This window comes from Pongo abelii, chromosome 9, assembly GCF_028885655.2.
Source record: "Pongo abelii isolate AG06213 chromosome 9, NHGRI_mPonAbe1-v2.0_pri, whole genome shotgun sequence".
NCBI classification, from domain to species: domain Eukaryota; kingdom Metazoa; phylum Chordata; class Mammalia; order Primates; family Hominidae; genus Pongo; species Pongo abelii.
In genome coordinates this window covers 96905266-96922712 of record NC_071994.2, presented here as the reverse complement: position 1 = coordinate 96922712, position 17447 = coordinate 96905266, and the positions used below count along the sequence as shown (strand labels likewise).

At 37.0% G+C, this 17447-nt stretch overlaps 1 pseudogene; it reads left to right on the top strand.

The window, feature by feature from the left end:
• The first annotated feature begins 800 nt into the window (after window positions 1-800).
• Window positions 801-17230, top strand: LOC100438176 (hypoxanthine-guanine phosphoribosyltransferase-like; annotated as a pseudogene).
• Window positions 17231-17447: the final 217 nt, after the last annotated feature.

Sequence of the window (17447 nt, the reverse complement as noted above, 5' to 3'; positions counted from 1 at the left end):
CTCAGTGACCTAGGCTGGCAGAATGCAGACGAGCTGGACAGGGCACCCAGGAAGGAGTTTGCAGACTCCCAACCTGTTTTCTGGGAAGGTACCAGGTTACTCACCAGCACTTTTTAAAAAATCCCACCCTGAGGAGCAGAGCTCTTTGGGAAATCTTGTTATATGGCATCAATGATGCTGATTAACTGATAAATTTCTGGGTGTGGGTAGCTGCAGGAGGTGAATTCCTGTTAGAAATGAGGTCTCTGGCTCCAGGTGGGAGATGCTTAGGTGAGACTTCCCTGGGACATAGATTCCCAGAAGCAGTGCTTCTGACGATCAAAGCATGCAGCCATTCTACAGAGAAGAGCTTTATAGGTAGAGCTTCAGCTCCCAGGTTTGGGCACGTACACATGTAGTATGGATTTTGGAGCATGGCCAAGGCTCCTTGCTCTGACTTGATCCCTGATGCCTGAATTCTGCTGTCAGAGCTTCCTAATTTTGGCTTAAGACTAACCCTGTAAAAATGCAAGTATCTCATGGCATTGGTCTCATCGGTTGCAGCTGCCTTCAATGGATGAGTTTATTAGGTGCTTTCCCATGAATAGGTGAAGACTGGAAGGAGTAACAGAGGGAGCATGAGGCACCTGGTCTTCCAGGAAGAGGTACCAGTAAGACTCTGCTACAAGTCAGAGGGAATCCAAGCAACCACCTAGTTCAGAAGTTCCAATTTACACCCCACAGGCCAACTTTAGCCTGTTTTGTTGGTCTAAAGTAGTATCTAATTTAAAAAATCTGAATTTTATTTCCTTAATAAGACTATGATCCCTCCAGTTCATCGCAGACCCTATCAGTCCACAGTCTCACATCAGTCTGCTTCATTTGTTCAGGGCACCCGGCCTGCAGGTAGGTGAGTTGTTGACCTCTGCATTCTAGTCCAGTTTTCCATTAAATGCAAAAGCCCTTTCAACAGCATTATGTATTCTTTATTTATTCATGCATTCATTCAAAAAATATGTGCTGAACAGGTACTACAAGCAGGCTCATAAATGCACAGAATTTTGGAGCAGGAAAAGAGCTTGGAGACGTTCTAGTCTGACCTGTTCCTGAATGACTACTGAGTAAATAACAAAATGAAGGCAGAAACAAAGATGTTCTTTAAAACCAATGAGAATGAAGACACAACATACTAGAATCTCTGGGACACATTTAAAGCAGTGTGTAGAGGGAAATTTATAGCACTAAATGCCCACAAGAGAAAGAAGGAAAGATCTAAAATTGGCACCCTAACATTAAAAGAACTAGAGAAGCAACAGCAAACAAATTCAAAATCTAGCTGAAGACAAGAAATTACTAAGATCAGAGAGGAACTGAAGGAGATAGAGACACAAGAAGCCCTTCAAAAAATCAATGAATCCAGGAGCTGGTTTTTTGAAAAGATCAACAAAATAGATAGACAGCTAGCCAGACTAATAAAGAAGAAAAGAAAGAAGAATCAAATAGGCATAATAAAAAATGATATGGGGGTATCACCACTGATCCCACAGAAATACAAACTACCATCAGAGAATGCAATAAACACCTCTACACAAATAAACTAGAAAATCTAGAAGAAATGGATAAATTCCTGTACACATACACTCTCCCAAGTCTAAACCAGGAAGAAATCGAATCCCTGAATAAACAAATAAAAAGTTCTGAAATTGAGGCAGTAATTAATAGCCTACCAACCAAAAAAAGTCTAGGACCAGACAAATTCACAGCCGAATTCTACCAGAGGTACAAAGAGGAGCCAGTACCATTCCTTCTGAAACTATTCCAAACAATAGAAAAAGAGGGACTCCACCCTAACTCATTTTATGAGGCCAGCATCATGCTGATACCAAAGCCTGTCAGAGACACAACAAAAAAGAAAATTTCAGACCAATATCCCTGATGAACATTGATGCAAATATCCTTAACAAAATACTGGCAAACTGAATCCAGCAGCACATCAAAAAGCTTATCCACCATGATCAAGTCGGCTTTATACCTGGGATGCAAGGCTGGCTCAACATAAGCAAATCAATAAACATAATCCAGCATATAAACAGAACCAACAAAAACCACATGATTATCTCCATAGATGCAGAAAAGGCCTTTAACAAAATTCAACACCGCTTCATGCTAAACACTCTCAATAAACTAGGTATCGATGGAACGTATCTCAAAATAATAAGGGCTATTTATAACAAACCCACAGCCAATATCATACTGAATGGGCAAAAGCTGGAAGCATTCCCTTTGAAAACTGCCACAAGACAAGGATGACCTCTCTCACCACTCCTATTCAACATAATATTGGCAGTTCTGGCCAGGGCAATCAGGCAAGAGAAAGAAATAAAGAGTATTCAAATAGGAAGAGAGGAAGTCAAACTGTATATATTGTGTGTGTGTGTGTATATATATACTACATATACAATCTAAATATACAATCCTGTCTTCTTCGAACAGGGAATACAGCTTAAAAGGGATGTGAAGGATCTCTTCAAAGAGAACTACAAACCACTGCTCAAGGAAATAAGAGAGGATACAAACAAATGGAAAAACATTCCATGCTCATGGATAGGAAGAATCAATATCGTGAAAATGGCCATACTGCCCAAAGTAATTTACAGATTCAATGCTATCCCCATCAAGCTACCACTGACTTTCTTCACAGTATTGGGAAAAACTACTTTAAACTTCATATGGAACCAAAAAAGAGCCCACATATCCAAGACCATCCCGGGCAAGAAGAACAAAGCTGGAGGCATCAGGCTACCTGACTTCAATTTATATTACAAGGCTACAGTAACCAAAACAGCATGGTACTGGTACCAAAACAGATATATAGACCAATGGAACAGAACAGAACAGAGGCCTCAGAAATAACAGCACCTATGTACAACCATCTGATCTTTGACAAACCTGACACAAACAAGCAATGGGGAAATGATTCCCTATTTAATAAATGGTGTTGGGAAAACTGGCTAGCCATATGCAGAAAACTGACACTGGATCCCTTCCTAACACCTTGTACAAAAGTTAACTCAAGATGGATCAAAGACTTAAACATAAGACCTAGGACCATAAAAATCCTAGAAGAAAACCTGGGCAATACCATTCAGGACATAGGCATGGGCAAAGACTTCATGTCTAAAACACCAAAAGCAATGGCAACAAAAGCCAAAATTGACAAATGGGATGTAATTAAACTAAAGAGCTTCTGCACAGCAAAAGAAACTAGCATCAGAGTGAACAGGCAACCTACAGAATGGGAGAAAATTTTTGCAATCTATCCATCTGCCAAAGGGCTAATATACAGAATCTATAAAGAACTTAAACACATTTACAAGAAAATAAAAAAACAAACAACCCCATCAACAAGTGGGCAAAGGATATGAACAGACACTTCTCAAAAGAAGACATTTATGCAGCCAACAGACACATGAAAAAATGCTCATCATCACTGGTCATTAGAGAAATGCAAATCAAAACTATAGTGAGATACCATCTCACACCAGTTAGAATGGTGATCATTAAAAAGTCAGGAAAGAGATGCTGGAGAGGATGTGGACAAATAGGAATACTTTTACCCTGTTGGTGGGAGTGTAAATTAGTTCAACCGTTGTGGAATACAGTGTGGTGATTTCTCAAGGATCTAGAACCAGAAATACCATTTGACCCAGCAATCCCATTACTGGGTATATACCCAAAGGATTATAAGTCATTTTATAAGTCATATTATAAGGATTAATATAAGTCATATTATAAGGATTATAAGTCATTCTACTGTAGACACATGCACACATATGTTTATTGCAGCACTGTTCAGAATAGCAAAGACTTGGAACCAACCCAAATGCCCATCCATGATAGACTGGGTTAAGAAAATGTGGCACATATACACCATGGAATACTACACAGCCATAAAAAAGGATGAGTTCATGTCCTTTGCAGGAACATGGATAAAGCTGAAAACCATCATTCTCAGCAAACTATCACAGGAACAGAAAACCAAACACTGTATGTTCTCACTCATAAGTGGGAGCTGAACAATGAGAACACATGGACACAGGGAGGGAAACATCACATACTGGGGCCTGTTGGGGGATGGGGGGCTGGGGGAGGGATAATATTAGGAGAAGTATCTAATGTTGGTGATCGGTTGATGGGTACAGCAAACCACCATGGCATGTGTATACATGTGTAACACAACTGCACGTTCTGCACATGTACCCCAGAACTTAAAGTATAATAAAAAAGAAAGGAAAAAATAAAAATAAAATAAAAAATGTTAGTTATGTTAACATTTAATGGGTTTTATGTTAACATTATTCTTCTTTTAAAATAAATTAATAAGTATTTTTTAAACTTCTCAATTTTAGCTTCTAATGTGGTAAATATCAATAGCTGTAAATAAATTAAGTTCTTTGGGGTCTCCAGTAATTTTTAAGTGTATAAAGAGGTCCTGAGTTCAAAAGTTTGAGAATTTCTAATTTAATAAACCAAGCAAGGGTAAATTACATTACTTGAATTTTTCCAACAAGCATATAGTCATGTATAAGTTGTGTAATTAAAAAAGAAAAAAGTGAATGGGCACCATTTTTACTCGTTAGAAAAAATTGGAAAGTGGGGCCTTGAGATGTGACTCCTTCATATCGCATCAAGAATTGGTCTGACTTGAATTGTTCCACCACCAAAGACTGGCATGAGTAACACTAGCACTGGGGTTATCAAAGAGTGACATTGAGGCTCATGTTACCTAAATTAGTATCTCAGTTCCCAAACCTGCTCCTCCTGTGTCCATCTTAGTGATGGGTACCACCGCCAGGAGCCTAGGCTGGAAACCTGGCTTCCTCTTACATGCCCTCCCCTTAATTTCTGCCAGATTCACTGTTGCTAGCTCCTTTGACAGTTCTGGCTCCATTCCTCTTTACTGCAACAGCCGCTGATCAGGACAGCCATTATCTCATGTGTGGAGATGGCCCCCATGTCTTCATTGGTCTCATGGCCCCTCCAGTCCCCTCCATCATGGCTCCGTGCTGCTCCTGAGTAATCTTTCTCTTACACAAATCTGGTGATGATCCACCTCCTTCAGCCTTCTTTGTGCCATAAATGACCTAATCCAGCCCCTGAGGACCTAACCTTCCTAATCCAGCCCCTGAGGACCTAACCAGCCTCACACCTCTCCAACTTTATCCTCCACCATGAAGCACTCTTTGTATGTTTCCAAACCCACCATGTACAGTGGGGCTTAGGGGCTTTTCAACATGGGGGTTGAAGATCCCCCAGCCTGGAATGCATTTCCTTCCACTTGTCTATCTGATACACTCCGTACTTTGTCTCAAAACAAAACTTTCTTCTTCTGAAGGAAACCTCAACTCCTAGAAAGGCCAGGTACAGAGTTAAGCACACAATAAATATTTTTTAAGTAAATAAATGAATCCCTTATTTGAACAAAGAAAAATCATTTGTGGTGTCTGTTAAATGTCCTCACATAATGAACTTAACCAATAATCACCGTCCTAAAGGACGAATGGTTTCAGTCTAGGACCAGGCCTTATAGTATGCTCTGTAGGGTAGAGATGAAGACTAGGATGAATATTCACTGAGCTCAGTTCTTGACCTAGAAGTTATTTCTCTCCTACTATATCTCTGATATCAACTGTTTTCTTGTCTTTTTCTTATTTTTCTTAAAAATGGAATTATAGGACAAGATTGAGATAATTTGTGGTTCTAATAAATTGGTATCTAGTTCATTGGTTCTGTCATTTTAAGATTAACAATACAATATAAAGCTTTTATCTGGTATAAATAATGTATGAATATTATTCTCATCACTTTCTCATTAAAAATAGTACTTCTTTATAACATTAATTCTGGCAGCATCTTCTTTGTAGTGTCAATATAAAACAGGATAGGTTGTCCATAGAGTCTTTGCTTGATTAAAATAGACTGTGATCCTTATTTTTTATTTTATTAATAGAGGAAACTTTACAGAAAGAAGAAAATATATTGAAATAAACCATGTCAAGCACCTAAATCAGGATGTGTCTCATAGTAGTGAACAATAAATGCTGTCCTTCTTCCTTCTACCATTAAAGCTAAATTCAGCAAGACTAAGCCTAGAGCTTTCAGCATGGCAAGTAAGTCCCTACAGATTTGATCCCTGCCCACATCTGAAATCTGCAACTCTCTCTGTGAAACTTTACATTGCAGCAATATAATCTGCCAGTAGTTCTTGGATACATGGTATTATGCTGTTTCTCATTTATTTGTCTTTACTCATCTGATTCCCCTGCTGGGAATGCTCTTGGCTCATCTAACTCCTTCCCGTCCTGCCTGACTCAGAGCAGGTGTCACCTTCTCTGGAAACACCTCCAATCCTTCTCAGCTTGGATCAGCTGTCCCACCTTGGAGCTCCCACAGGACCTTTGGCTTATCTCTATCATAGCCACTTGACCCTGCACAGAACCTGACCTTGCATATCTTAGTTTCCTCATCTGTAAAATGGAATAATAATAGTCTCAACTACACAAGGTCATCAGGATAATCACTCAAGATATATGCAAAGTGCTTAGGATAGTGCTTGTTACATATTAACCACACCCTACATTTCTAGCTCTTATATTTATTTTGGTAGCACTTACCACTTTGAAAATGCCTGTGCTCTTATCACAGTATATGACTATGTCATTTTTCTGTTTCTAAGAAACTACCAGACCTCCTGGTTACTAGCAAGAGCTCTGTAAACTGAACTAATGCTTTATATCATTCAGAGTTCTATTGTCTATTAATGTACATGCATAGATTTATATCGTAGTAGTCACCAGAGAACACTATTCCACATTTTGATTTTACTTTACATCAACAACACTTGTTATTTTTAGCAGCTATATACATGTTTATTTATTTTTTCTTTATATTTTTACAATTGGTTGTATTATAACCATATTCGGCATTAATAAATAAATGTTTCCTTTGGGAGGCTGAGGCAGGTGGATCACTTGAGGTCAGGACTTCAAGACGTGCCTGGCCAACATGGTGAAACCCCATCTCTACTAAAAATACAAAAAATTAGCCAGGCATGATGTCATGTGCCTGTAGCCCTAGCTACTCAGGAGGCTGAGGCAGGAGAATTGCTTGAACCTGGGAGATGGAGGTTGCAGTGAGCTGAGATTGCGCCACTGCACTCCAGCCTGGGCTACAGAGCAAGAATTCATCTCAAATACATGCATACTTACATACATAAAATGTTTCCTTATGGCAGCAAGAATGCTTTTGTCAAAATATATAAACACCTTGAAAGAGATCATTACATTGACCTCCAAACAGACTAGGCTGATACATGATTTCTCATGAACCTATTTCTTCACAGACTTGTCATCATTGGATATTATCACTATTTGGTTACTTTAATGGAGATATAATGGTACTTCTGAGTTATTTGCCTTTTTAAATTAGCAGCAAGGGTGGACATTTTATCATGTGATGAGGTACTTTGTTTTTACCATCAGCAACAAGACACCTATTCATTTTTTACTACAAAGTGGAAAACAAATAGTAACATTATATATTTCCATCAAGCCTTCACACTTCTTTAGATATAAAATTTCCCCAATCTTTCCCCTTTCTCTTTACTATGTATCTTACAGCGTTTTCTACTCCCATTGATTTCTGTTCATGAATAGTGGTACCCTTGGAGTCATGCAACACAGAAATTCGGACATTCAAGCTGCCATATGATGGTCCTCAGTAGTATTTGATTATGCTAATTTGTGTATTTCAAGCTTATTTTTGACAGATTGTTTTTAAATAGTTCATTCCTTGACTCATCATGAATCTATTCTAGTGAACAGCTCCAAGTTCATTCTTTTCCCTAGTGATATCCAATTTCTTCAAAATGCTGATTGAATAGTCATTCTTTTCCCTATTGTGATGCTGTTTCTAGAATGTTATAAAGTTCTTACACAGTTTAGAATTTCCATCATTTCTGTTCTAGTGCACTGATGAATTTTTTAAATTTCAAGCCATATGATTTTTGACCACAGTTACTTTTTATCATGCTTTGCAGTCTGTTTGCTGTGAAAGGGGCATTACTACTAATCTAAAATGGTTTTAGTTTCAATGTTTATTTCCCCCATTTCATCCTTCGAGGGTGAAGAAGTGAGAACTGGGAGCTGGAGAAGTTAGGGAACCTTAACGTTCCTTCCCATCCTAAGAATTAGGAAGACTGTGATGGTATGGAGCAGACATCAGAAGCTGGCTGCCTGATCTGGCTTACAGTCTTGTTCTGTTTGTCCTACACAGCTGCTATTATTTTGGTTTGCTTTGACTTTGAATGTCTTTGGGTAAAACATGCCTGCTGCAGCTTTCTACAATCCCCATCAATTTCTGTGATCTTACACTTGGCCTGGTTATCTCAATTTGGTTACCCGCCTGATACCTGGATTTATTTGAGCTTGCAACCCCTGGCATAGTGTGTCTTAATGCTTCCTTAGTTGTAAAATTGGAATAATATCGTATCTCATCAGGTTGTTGAAAGGATTACATGAGCTAATCTATAACCATTGCCCACTGGGAGAAATGTTTTACTCCAACAAATTTCCTGTCTTTCTCTACTCGCCCCTGCAGAACAATGATAACTTTGGGTTCTCTGAAGGCAGTGGATGGATCTTGGTGATATTTTCACTCTCACCCATTGCACAGTGCCTGGTACACAGCAGGGGCTCACTAAATATTGGCTAAAATCTGTTGGAATAACTATTACCAGTAGCATCATCTCTGCTTTCAAGATGTTTTTTGTAAAAAAAAAAAAAAATTAGAATATTAAGAATATAGATATATGCATGTCAAGTGCCCATGGGCCAAACTGTACATATAAGGACCTCAAGTCCCACTTTAAAAGGGCCCACACTCAAGGTCGCCATACCCCAAACAACTGCCCAGATTCTTGTGGCCAGTCCCTTGTCATTGGTCAAGGATCTGTTACAGAGTCTATTGAATTGCTAGCCATGACAGTGCTCATGATAAACTGGTTTCTGCTTTAACTTGGCCTTAATTAACAAATACACTCATTAAATAATGCCTGCTCACCCTATATTCACCTGTATTTAGTCCTCCTGGCTCCAATAGCTATGTCTCCTGTTCAGATAGAAGAACTCATTGTCAAATGAGGATCTAAATTGTAAAAACGCTCTGCTTTCTAAATTATAAGTAGAGCCAGGTCACTAGAATTATCAACAGATATTAAGCTCTATCCATCTATATCTATTTTAAATGATGCCCAAGAAGCCAGGATTTACCTCATATCCTGAGGCAATGCTGATAAAATGTTTTGGGTCAAATAAATAATACATATATAGGGAAGTCTTTATTTTACTTAATGAAGGAAGCATTTTAAGATTTATAATATACTGAATTGAACTAACCCATTATTAGCAGTCCTATTACATGAAGCATTATAAAAACGGTCAATAGATATTAGACAAAAATAAGAAATAAAGTCCATTATTGTTACCCACAGCCCCAGCATCATGATTAGTGATGATGAACCAGGTTATGACCTAGATTTACATCATATACCTCATCATTACACTGAAGATTTGCAAAAGGTTTTATTCCTCATGGACTGATTGTGAACAGGACCAAACGACTTGCCTGAGATGTGATGAAAGAGATAGGAGCTCTCACATTGTAGCCTTCTGTTTGATCAAGGGTGGCTGTATGTTTTTTGCTGACCTACTAGATAACATCAAAGTACCTGAATAGAAATAGTCATAGAGCCATTCCTATGATAGAGCCAATAAAGAGCAAGGAGCTACTGTAATGACCAGTCAACAGGGGACATAAAGGTAATTGGTGGTGATGATCTTTCAACTTTAACTAGAAAGAATGTCTTGATTTTTGAAGATGTAATTGACACTGGCAAAACAATGCAAACCTTGCCTTCTGGGTCAAGTAGTATAATCTAAAAATGGTCAAGGTTTGCAAGCTTGCTAGTGAGAAAGCACCCCTTAGAGTGTTAGAAATAGGCCAGACTTTGTTGGATTTGAAATTCCAGACAAACTTGTTGCAGGATATGCCCTTTTCTATTGTCAACCAAAATTAAGGCTGTCGAGGCAGAAATAATTTGATTAAGGTTTATTGGAAGCCAAATGTGAGGATCAACCCGGGAAGATACACCGAAAAAGTTGAGCATATTCCAAAGTTTGTTTACAAGTTAGAATGCTTCTATAAGAAAGTTTAGGAGAAGGGAAGGGGACTTCTCACATTAGAATTGCCTTTTTTCACTGGAGGATACAATACAGAGGTTTCAATCATTGGCTACACGTTACAACATAAAGGCAAAAATGTTCTATGTGTAAGACAATCAATATAACTTCATGATTTTGAAACAAATCAGTGTCCTCTTATTATCAGTAGTCCTGTACATATTAATCAGTACATCAACAGTTTGAGGAACTCATGATAAGATTTGAGTGACTCACAATAAGACTTTTTTACTTAGGGACACGATGTAAGCAATGAAGCATTAGACCTTCCCCAGGCCATTAATTTGTGATCTGTAGGTTATCATTTCCCCCTTCTGATACATGAAAACATGGAAGATTCGTCTCTGTTTAGAGTGATAGACATTCTTTATCCCCCAGTGCTGAAAAGGCTCATTTCCAGGAAGTCATGTCTCTCAGTGAAGGAAGAGAACTTGTTATTATAGGTGGACCACATTGTTAGCAGCATTTGGTAGGTCATAATATGAGAAAAACATGTTGTTTTTCTGGATAATGAATCATCTCCAGTCACTGGGTGATATGATTAGGTTTCTGTCCCCACCCAAATCTCATCTTGAATTGTAATCCTTAGGTGTCAAGGGAGAGGCCTGAAGGAAGGTGATTAAATCATGGAGGTTGTTTCCCCCATGCTGCTCTTGTGATAGTGAGTGAGCTCCCACAAGATCTGATGGTTTTATAAGGGGCTCTTCCACCTTTGCTTCGGTCACATGCTCACTGTCACCTGCTGCCATGTAAGATGTGCCTGCTTTCCCTTCTGCCATGATTGTAAGTTTCCTGAGGCCTCCCCAGCCAACCAGAACTGTGAGTCAATTAAACCTCCTTTATTTATAAATTACCCAGTCTTGGGTGGCATATTTATAGCAGTGGGAGAATGGACTAATACACTGGGTGACCATTATTTTGGCCTTAGCCAATGAAGAAAAGTTTTTAAATTCTGGAACAGTTAGTTAGCTTAAGAGAAAGGTAAATGTTATTTTTGTTTACAAATGTATACTTCACTCAATTGTTCTAAGATATAAGTAGTATAAGGGAGAAGAATTTTTTTTTACTTTGGAAAACAGAATATAAAAATAATTAGCAATGTTTTCAACAAAAGTAATAAAAATGATTTTAGTTCTCCATTAATTCAGTCCCATGTAATTTTTGCTCTGTTTAATGCTGTGTTGGAATTTTTAAATTTTTTTTGGCAGAGTCTCACTCTGTTGCCCAGGCTGGAGTACAGTGGCAGGATCTCGGCTCTCTGCAACCTCTGCCTCCCGGGTTCAAGTGATTCTCATGCCTTAGCCTCCTGAGTAGCTGGGATTACAGGCATGTGCCACCACACCCAGCTAATTTTTGTATTTTTAGTAGAAACAGCATTTCGCCATGGTGGCCAGGATGGTCTCAAACTCCTGAACTCAAGTGATCTACCCACGTTGGCCTCCCAAAGTGCTGGGATTACAAGTGTGAGCCACTGTGCCTGGCCTGTGTTGGTAATCTTTATGTATCAGTTTTTATTAGAGCTATGGAAGTATTTATTTAGTCCATTTATCTTAAAATTATTAGAAATCTGTGTTTAAGAGTATTTATTAGAGTTTTTCCATGGAAAGCAGTTTTAGATTATAATTAAAGTTTTAGAGAAAAATTTATAACAATAACTGTAAATGACAAAAACTTAGAAGAGTCATGATAAAATGTGATAAAAGTTTCCAACTGACAAGAAAATTTAGTTATTTTTATTACATGTAGCATTTTAAGATAATAACCAGAATTATTACTGACAGTGTCACATCAGAATCACCAGACTTTTACAAAGTTTATATTATCTTTAGAATATTCACATTAATAACAGATCCATATAAATATAACTTTAGAAAAGAGTTAACATAACAATTGAAATTATGACTAATGACACATTATATTTTTATGAACTTATATAATTTTTGGAATATTTACATCAATAACATACCCATAAATCTAACTGAAAGAAGATCTGGTATCATTTAGCATTTGACAATGTCTCCCATAAAATTTAACCAAATCTAACCATTTAATATTTTTACAAGATGAGACATTTTTGGAGGCTTTCCAGGGGCCCAGCTAGAAAATCTCAAAGTTAATTTTAGGCCAAGAAGATTTAATTTAGGATTTGGATCCTGGGGAAAACCATCAAAGATGTTCAAATGTTTAAACCATTTGTTTAAAACAGAATCACAGGTCATTGTAAAATAGTTATTGATTTGATGAGAGTAACAGTCAAAGGGACCTTAAAAGCAATATAGAAAGTTACATGTTTGCAAAAACTTTCACTTTTTTAAGACTCAGTTTTCTTAAGGATTCAAAAATCTTTTAAAAAAACAACACAGGAATTATCTTGAGAAAACACCAAATCTTTGTTTTTTAGGCCAGTTACCAAAAGGTAAAGAAAAACTTCCGGTACTGTGATTGTTTTTCCTTCTGGGAAGTGCGTTTAGATAATCTGGAAGTCAAATATGATGAAAAGGGTACTCGAATTTAATCAGACACAGAAAAAGTGTGTGCAGGGTTATGAGTGAACACTGTATTATAGAGGAATGAAAATAACAAACCTGGTACCTTCAGCAGGAAAATGTATGGCTCTTAGTAACAACATAGGAGATTTCCTTATTACATTGAACTATTTAGACATAACAAGAAAAGCCAAAGGTATAGAATCAAGTTATGCTAAAGGAAAACATTGTTTTTTAGAGCTTTAAAATAAAACATGTAGTGTCGGGCCATGATAGTAAAGTTAGAACCAGAGAAAACATTATAGGAGTTTACAAAAAGTTTGAAGAAGAGAGTTATCCTTTCATCCAATAAAAAGATAAACCTTTTTACAGGAAAAAGAAACAGAAGGCAATGATACATGTAGAATTAAAAAGTGAATGGCCAGGCACAGTGGCTCACACCTGTAATCCCAGCAATTTGGGAGGCTGAGGCAGGCAGATCACTTGAACCAGGAGTTTGAGACCAGCTGTGGTGACATAGTAAAACCCCATCTCTACAAAAAATTTAAAAATTAGCCAGGTGTGGTGGGTCAGAACTGTGGTCTCAGCAACTCAGGAGTTGGGAGGATAGCTTGAGCCCAGGAAGTGGAGGTTGCGGTGGGCTGAGATTGCACCACTGCACTCCAGGCTGGGTAACAGAGAGAGACCCTGTCTTAAAAAAAAAAAAAAAAATCAAAACTCTTTGTAATTTTATTAAGAGTGAATCAAAACTTTGAGAAAATCTTGTTGTTCTAACATGAGACTAAGATTTTCAGTTTTGTATTAGTGTATTTTTAATATCAAAGTTCATTTGATATTTAGAAAGACTGTTAAGTAATTTCTTTTATATAGTCAACTTAATCACGTACAAAATTTCTTTCATAAATTCCTTTTTTATGAGCCATATCGTTGTGGCTTACACAGACTATTTACCACATTTTTGGACTTTTTGTTTTGTCCTATACTTTTTAAAATAAACAGTGGTTTTATTTTAGAACAAAAAGTTACCATATAATATTTTTCATACAATATTATTCTCTTTTTAAACTATTTTTATTAAAAAATATATCTTTATATCCATAACTTTTCTACATCTCTCTCTCTCCTACTTACTGGTTTAGTTCTATCTTGTTTTATAAATAACCTTTACATAACCTCTGAAGTAGATAAAATTATTTTTAATAAAAAACACATTTCTATGTATTTTGTATACTTTTTAATGTAAAACATATCCTATTTTTGGTATACTTTATATAAAAAATTATATATATTATCTATTAGAATTTAAATTTTTAGTGAAAACCTGGGAAGCAAGAAATCTTGACTTCTCTATCACATACTGGTATTTATAGATGAGAACCATTTTATAATTTTTAGAAACATATTTCCTTATAACATAATTTTTAATTGGAAATGACCCAGACATTTAATGAGTATCTTATTTAATTTAACATAACTCTAAGATTTAAAATTACATTAAAAGTTTATAAACATTTGCTCCATTTATATTTACTTAATTTATTTAATAATTTAACTAGCTTACTTATAAGAACTGAGGTATTAGACAAAGTTAGTCATTATTTTATTTTTCTGTTAACCAATTTTATAGCCTGTAAATATCAGGTGTTTACTTAAGTAAGAACTTTAAATATGTAGGCATGTTGTCAATGACTTACAAAATACAGCTGTTTTTATTAAACCAAAAATACTAAATAAGTCTTACCTACCAAAAAATTACACAAAGATTATTTTGTTTTCTTCTGGGTTTATGATTTTGTAACTTTTATGTTAAACCCTGACACCTTAAAATATCTATCAGAGACAAACATAAAACTGTCTAACTAATGAATCCAGGCAAAAATATAGGTTAACAATTTTAAAGATATTTTTATTTTACCAAAAGTTTTATAATTAGTTTAGTAAAGATTTAAGTCATGTGAACCTGGAAAATATTTGGGCTTACTAGTTTCTGAGCATTTATTTATTTATTCATTCATTCATTTAATTAGTATTATTGTTTTTAGAGGCAGGGTCTTGCTTTGTCACCCAGGCTGGAATGCAGTGGTGTGATCATAGCTCAATGCAGGTTTGAGCTCCTGGGCTCAAGAGATCTACCTACCTTAGCCTCCTGAGTAGTTGACACTACAGTTGCACACTACCACCCCCAGCTAATTTTTAAATATTTTGTAGATACAGGGTCTCACCATCTTGCCTAGGCTAGGGTCAAACTCTTGGGCTGAAGTGATTCTCCCATTTGGCCTCCCAAAGTGCTGGGATTATAACAGGAACCTAGCCAACTTGGTACCATATAGACATGACATATAACATAATGCATATTGTATTAGTCCATTCTTGCATTGCTATAAAGAACTACTTGAGATTGGGTAATTTATAAAGAAAAGAGGTTTAATTGACTCACAGTTTCACAAGCTTTACAGGAAGCTTGGCTGGGAAGGCCTCAGGAAACTTACAATCATGGCGAACAGGGAAAAGGAGGGAGGCATATCTTACATAGCCGGAGCAGGAGGAAGAAAAAGAAGGAAGAGGTACTACACACTTTTAAACAACCAGATATTGTGAGAACTCACTCACTATCACGAGAACAGGAAGGAGAGGGTCCACCCCCGTGATCCAATCATCTCCCACCAGGCCATTTTTCCAACACTGGCAGTTACAGTTTGACAAGAGATTTTTGTTCTCTTTGTTCATTTTGTTTTAAATTTAAATGAGAAGAAGAAAATGTGTGCATTTTCAGAGAACAAAATGTGTGCATTTTCAGAGAAGAAAATGTGTGCATTGTGAAAGTTCAAAGTTTCTGCCTAAGAGGTGTATAGGAGCCAAGGGAATAAGCAGAAAGGAATGAGTTTAGATAATAGGTAGAAGGAGGGGGAACAGTTGGAAGTTTAGAGGCTTTTGGGTGCTATTGGAAATAAGTCTCACATTTAATTTGTGTTGTTCTAAAACCAATTTTTTTTTCAATTTTGTATGTAAAGAAGTTGTTTTAGGCATGTCTAAAAGATCCCCACTCTGGCTATTACTGCTTATAACCATCCCAGGTTAGGTTAGTCCACTTATTTAAGTAGAAGGACCGCATATATTTTATGTAAACCCAGCTGGTGCATCCTCAGTCTTAGATGACCCATTTTCCATTTTGGTTGTTTTGAGTGAGACAAGCTATGTAGTGGAGCAAAAGTGTCCTCATGTGACCATTAAGGAAAAGGTATCTTGCCCCAAGCCTCCTGGAAAACAATTTATAGACCATTTTAGCCTGTCTTAGAATTCAACAAAAACCCTTAGGTTGAATTCGTAGCAGTAACTCTCATTCCAGGAGAGTCATTGTACTTCCTAGCCAAACAGGAGACTAGCTTCAATAAACCAGGGCTTTGGCTAAGACAGGACGTTCATTAATTTTGGGAAGAACTCATCTGTAGCATCCAGCAAGGGAATCCAAGTTTGGAAATGCAATGAGTTCATTTCTGTTACCTGCACAAAGGTTGGAAATTGGCTGGGTGGTCCAGGGAGGTCATTCCAAAATCCTGCCCATGACACCATTTTGTTGACCAAAATTAAGGCTGTTAAGGCAGAAATAATATGATTAAGGTTTATTGGAAGCCAAATGTGTAGATCAACCCAGGAAGTCACACCAACAAAGGACACTCTGAAGTCTGTTACAACTTGGCTTTATTTATTTATTTATTTATTTGGAAACAGGGTCTTGCTCTGTTACCCAGGCTGGAGTACAGTGGTGCGATCTTGGGTCACTGCAACCTCCACCTTCTGGGTTCAAGCAATTCTCATGCCTCAGCCTCCTGAGTAGCTGGGATTACAGGTACACACCACCACACCTGGCTAATGCCCAGCTAACTTTTGTATTTAGTGGTGATGGGGTTTCACCATGTTGGCCAGGCTCATCTTGAACTCCTGACCTCAAGCTATCTGCCTGCCTCAGCCTTCCAAAATGCTGGGATTAGAGGCATGAGCCACAGCACCCAGACCAACAACTTGAAATGTTTTAATAAGAAAGTTTAAGAGGAGGGGGCTCCTCATATCAGAAGGTATAATTTTTTTTTATCAGAAGGTATAATTCAGAGGTTACGTTCACTGGTTACACATGACAACACATAAGCTAAAATGTTCTATGTGGAATGGAGGACATTCACATAGAATCATGAAGTTTACACTCAGTAAAACTTCATGATTTAGAAACAAGTAAGTGTCCTTTTCCATGTCAGTAGGTTATGTATTAATCAATACATCAACAGTTTGAGAAAATTATAAGATATTTTACCTGGGGACAGGATGTAAGCCATGAATCATAAGACCTTCCCATCAGTAAATCTGAAAGTGTTTTAACTGTGATCTGTAGGTTATCACTATAATGAATATTTCGGGGATTTGAATCATGTTTGTGTCATTAATGAAATGGAAAAAGCAGAATACAAAGACTAAAATGAGAGTTCAAATTTCAGTTTGAAAACATCTAGAGTCCCATTGATATCACCAGTAAAATTATCAAACATTCTAGTTCTGTGTCTATCTGCTTAGTAAAGCTTTTGTTGTACCTCCTAAGAATTTTATATTTTTTTGTATTTTAGAAATGTCCATTGCTGCATTCCCAGACTCTTTACTTGCACCACGAGTCTATCACTTATCATTTCCTTTGTGT